This window comes from Balaenoptera acutorostrata, chromosome 9 (genome assembly GCF_949987535.1).
Source record: "Balaenoptera acutorostrata chromosome 9, mBalAcu1.1, whole genome shotgun sequence".
In the NCBI taxonomy this organism is placed as follows: Eukaryota; Metazoa; Chordata; class Mammalia; order Artiodactyla; family Balaenopteridae; genus Balaenoptera; species Balaenoptera acutorostrata.
The window spans coordinates 86172427-86178426 of NC_080072.1; positions in this window are offsets into that span (position 1 = coordinate 86172427).

Below are 6000 nucleotides of genomic sequence, written 5' to 3' on the forward strand. Positions count from 1 at the left end.
TAACCACATGTGGGCAAGAAGGCCAGGGTCTTTATAGGAGGCTGTGGAGGCTGAGGACAAGGTTCTCTCATGGGAATAATTACTCACAAAAGAATTTCTTTAGGGGGCTGAGAGATTAACTCACTTCTTTCACAGGGAATAGAGGGCAGGCTTACAGTCAGTGTGGAAAGAACAGGCTCTGGGAGCACTTCAATCCTCTTGCTGAGAATAGGAAATACCTCAGCTATGCTGATGGGCTTCTTATAGCACAGGAGCATGGGGAGAGAACCAAACTCACTGAACTCATTTATGCTTATTCTGCACAGTAACTTAAAGCTTATTGTGATATAGTAAATCATAAGTGTTTTAATCATAAACAATGTGTTTTGTAACCATAAGGCTGAAAGGGACTTCCAGGAATCATCCAATTAATTCTCTACTTTTTGTAAAGATTTGTCTAAGCAACTATTCTAAACATATGGTTATTCTCTCCATACTTAAAAATACCTGTGGGAAGCATATTTTAAAAGCATCCTTGACAATCCACTTCATTATCTAGTACTTGGTGATAGGGTTTAGGATAAGAATTGTATATACATTCAATTTTTCAGAAAAATAACAAGCTCTTTCTTAGTTTATATGATTTTACTTGGAGAAGAATAGCTATTTACATTGTCACAAATGTCACAATGAAGAATATGCCAGAGATCTATTAAATATCACAAACAGGATGTAAACTACATTTTTCATAGCATATAATCTAAATTTATCTTTGAAGGTATAGTCTGAGGCAATGGTCTGATCTATTACCATTTTGCCAACCTAGTACAGTTGACTTATTATAGCTACACTATTCCTATATGTATTTGCAAAATACAGTATAAAATGGCATTTCATTCTAGCTGCAGTCATAGAATTTAGAGGCTGTGAAAAAGCATTGCATTTTTATATGTCCTATAGAGTACAATACATGTATCCTCCATTAGGAATTGTGATTGTAATAATGGGTGGCTGTTGGTATTACATTTGAATAATATCTATACGGTATTCTCATGTACAAACTATTAACATACATCATGCTTTTTAGCATGGCAGATTAAATGGAATTTAAATGGATGTCCCTTTAGAAATCAAGCATTATTTAATTGGGGAAATGGCTCTAACCCACTCGAAAATGGATACTTTAAGATCCAATTTGGCACATATAGACCCTCTGTTTCAGTATTCTTTCCAGCAACTGATTTGAAGAAGTTACTTTATGACTAGCCATCAGTACCAAAGCTTCATGTTGGCATCAGTATCATTTTGATGGAATGTCATTGTTTACAAATAAATGAGTTATATAACGAAGTCAGAAACCCCCATATGTACCCAAAATATACTGCACAGTATGTGCTTTGTGAACCTTGATAAATAGGTAACAGCCATAATAAAAAGAATAATACTCAATGCCTGAAGAGCACATAGAGTTGGGGCTCTTGGCTGTGTAGTGTTGGGTGGAGAAGGGAAAGAAGAAACAGCTTCTAGTTAACAGTTTGGTCCAACTGTCTAAAATCTGCCTTGATATTCATCTCTTCTTTTATATTTCAAATAGTTTTGATTTCCCTTTTAATACTTGATTATGTGTGGAATCCAGTGAACTGTGTATGACCTATTGTGACTCTGAGACAGGCACTGATGCCTGAGACTTGAGAGTGAGTTTGTGGATTCAGTGCTTCAAATATGAACTCTTGGGGTTTCACACTGTTCTTATCCAGTGACAATAGTAACAGAAACATAGTGTTTTATTGTGAAAGTGCAAAATTGTGTGCCTTTCCAGGAAAAACAGAACAAAATAGGACAACAAATAAAGCAAAATCTCATTCACAAGCGCAGGAAGTCTTAATTTGGTGAATTCCTCCAAAGAGTTACAGCAATAAAGCAAAATTAAATTGATAGATACAAAAGGCAAAGTCACAGAGAATTTGGAAAACTGCCAGGCTGTGTTTTTCCTACAGAATCATATTGATACCAGTTGAAATGGTATATTTGAGGTTGTGAGGTATGAAGAGGGAGCTCAAGATTATCACCATTATTAAATATATTTTTTGAAGGCTCCTTGGGTTCCTGACTTGCTGAGGGCAAGTTTGTGGATCATCAGAGCAGACAGTAAAACTTCTACATGTAAGTTTCTGTCTTGTCATGCATTTTAAGCACAACTTAACCAATGCCCAGACCCTCTCCTACTCTATACTGTCACTGGAAACCATCTCACCAAGTCAAGTTTGGCTCCATCAAACACCATTCCCTTTGTATCACTGAACCTAACATGGCCATAGAAAGAGTTGTTGATGCCTGTTTCAGGCAGATTGCAAGACCCACACAACTCTAGGCCCAAGTAACAAAGCACTGCTGAAGTGAACTAACCATTCTCAGTTTTGCTAGGGCATTGCTTCCACCTGTAGCTTCTCTCTGCTTCCTTCAAAATACTATCTGACTCCAAGCATTTGGTACAACTTCCATAAATGTTCCTTCGGAATGAGTTACACATGGCTCTGAATAGGCTCTGGGGGGCACCAGATGTCTTTCAGCGAACAGTACCTAGAAACTCAAGTCCAAGAACCAAGCCCCATATTGTAGCCTGGGTATTTCTATTATTAAACTATAGATCTTCAGCTACAAAAATTATGTCATTTCAGAGGCTTCTATAAGCATATCTTATTAGATATAACCTGAAAAACATGATGCACCAGAGGCTTAATTATTAAAGTTTAACATATTACAGTCTGAATGATGATTCTTTAAGCATAGCTCTTGATATGAATACACAATTTACAACCAGCTGATTGAACATACACATAAATTGTGTTAACATGATTGAAAGAATTTTATTGTTAAATGGATAAACTGACCCCAGCTGTGGACTCAATTTAAGGCTCCTCACAGTGGTGAATGAAGAACAGACACTGATATTATACACAGATTAACATAAATTTTGTCAGAGCATTTTGAGATAGTGTGCAAAATTCCTTCCTCACACTTGATTCAAACAGTTGAAGCCTAAGTATTATTTTCCTGTCATCTTTCTGTTTCCTTCCTTCCTTTGTTCCTTCTTTCCTCCCTTTTTCCTTTCATAAAAGTCATTGTTCCTTTTTTCCTTCCTTCTTCCTTTCATTAAAAAAAGTCATTGATACATTTATAAACAGGAAGAATCACAGCTAATCTTATGTTGTAGAATAGTTTTAGTTTTATAAAGTAATAAATATTCTGTGTGTGGGGGTGTGTTGAATGTAGATATTACATGATTAAAAGGAGTGACATTTTGGAAGGACTTGGGATGTAGAGAAGTAAAGTTTGTGTCTTTATTTATTTATTTTTCTTTTTTTAAATTTTGGCTGCACTAGGTCTTCGTTGTGGCACATGGGCTTCTCTTGTTGTGGTGTGCAGGCTCCAGAGTGCTCGGGCTCAGTAGTTTCAGTGCACAGCCTTCTCTCTAGTTGCGGCACATGGGCTTGGTTGTCCCGCAGCATGTGGGACCTTAGTTCCCTGACCAGGGATTGAACCCACATCCCCTGCATTGAAAGGTGGATTCTTAACCACTGGACCACCAGGGAAGTCCCTGTGTCTTATTTCTATTGTGTTGTGACCAGACCATAGCTTCAGCCATGTGCCTCATTGCCAATTCCATCCTTATTAAGAAATGATCCTGTTCAATGGTTCAACTCATCAGCTTGGCAGTACCTGACTACTTTAGGAAGCTTGGCAATATCTGACTACCTTAGGGACACAAATTACTGGACTTTACCTTCAGAGACTTGGATTTGGTAGGTCTCAGGTGGAGGCCTAGGAATCTGTATTTAGAAAATCACTCTAGGTAATGCTAATATATAGCCAGATTTGGGAATCAATGAAGAATATTCAAATAATCCCAATTACTAGGAATAAGTGCAAGTTGACTAAGATAGAAATATATTATTTCATTCATACTTATTTTGAAAAGCTAAATACTCCAGGCTTAATAGCATTATTTCTTTCACAAGTTTTTAATTTTAGCTTTGATTTCAAATTTATAGTCTGCTTTTTGAGCATAAGTCTTCAAGCTTCAAATCAACACTGATAAGCATGAGGGATGAATATTGTTCACTATAGGGCTATTAGACATACTAGGTACAGTATAACTTTCTTAGTTACTGCCAGAGCTGTGCAGTACATCACAATATTTGTTGATCCTTACCAACAAGATATGAACTATGAACGTTTGGACAGAGAAGCAAATGTCAAAGTGACAGCCTTATTCCCAAATACTTTGATTTTTATGTTTGAAACATCACCAACTTGATACTTAGTCTCACTCTGTACTTTTCTCATTGAATTGTACATTCATCTAAAACTTATTTCCTAGCAATATCTTATAACAACCTTTCAAGCAATAATCTAAGCCATGATGATGATGCCATATGAAACTTGCACTTCTGTGCACTTCATAGAACCCTTAGGGAAACAGAGACATGTTTTATATAAGCAATAATATAGGTAGTGTGGACTTTTAAAAGATATTCACCATTCTACTACAGTAAAATGAGCAGCAAGTGATAGATAAAAATTATTTGAGCAGATAACATACTTAATTTCTCTCACAAGTCCTTCATTTGCACACATGCTATGAAGTAGTTAATATATTTTGATCAGATTGTTTCTGATGTATAATTATTGATACCTATCATAATATGATTTCTATTCCTCTCAAAAGATTGTATATGTATTGTTGCCCAGATTTTCAGATCTTTGTAGTATATAGTAAATAGGAGTATTTAAGGATAGATAAATGAGCAAAAGTATAGTATGGGTTGGATAAGCTGATCGAGAGTAGGCTTGGCAAAAATACAGATGCATCTTAGGACAAGTTAATTAATTCTACTGTTGGTTTGATAAGGTCTGAGATGATGAAAGATTAAAGATAAAAATAATTATTATCACTGTTCTCTGCGATGGCAAATGTTTAGTAAGTACAATACTATTTTGGCTTTCAGAATGTGATTGGTTGAAATTCATCTGTAGTACAATTTTAAAATGTCTGAAAATCATTATGTAGTCATATTTAAAATAACCTGTCCTTCTCAGCCATTTTGATGATACCACTAAAGCTTGCAGGTTTTGAAATGAATAATTCATATTTTTACTTTCCTTAAAATATAACTTTAATCAAATATGGCACAGTCAATAATAGTCCTTTAGTAGTTAAATTACTCCTCCATCATTTAGAATCATGAATTAGGATTACAGTTAAAACTAACTAGTAAATTTATGATACACTGAGGTACTTCTAATCATCTGATTATTATTTAGCAAAATCATAAAGCTTAGAATCCATTCCTAATCCTCTAAATAAGATTACAGTTCCTATTATTGCCTAGATGGTTAAACTCTCTTCTAATCTTGAATCTGAACACAATTGGAGTCGTGGGTGGGTTTGCTAACATTTTACCTTCCTATTACCAACAGCAAAACTTAACATCTTCCTACCCACGATTTATAAAATTCTCCTATAAAAATCAAACAGGGCTGTTGAGTCACTGAGAAAGCGTTTTTTTCCCACTGAGAAAGCATTTGACAGTCATCTTTTTGTATATCATTGGATGCTTAACCCTTAATAAGCATGCTTTTGATAATAAATAATAAAAAATACTTAATTTGAATCCATTAAATTATAGTGAATCTATTTTCTCAGTTAATTCATCTAGTTGTTGATCAGACCACTCTTAATATTAGACTTAAGTACTATTGCTTATTATTTGAAAGCAGAAGAGACAAGAAAAACTAAATGGCAAGCCTAAGTAGTAGTTTGTTTCTAATTCTTTTGATACATATTTTTACAAATAAAGGAATTGGTTTATATTTAATCTTCCTCTGTGGCCTTTTGGCTAGTTGGAGATAAAGAAGGGATTCTACTAAATGAATTTTTACTGTAGGCTATTAAGTATAATTAAATATAAGTAGGACAGTAATGTATTAGTTGGGGTAAAATCAAAATTGTGCAAAATT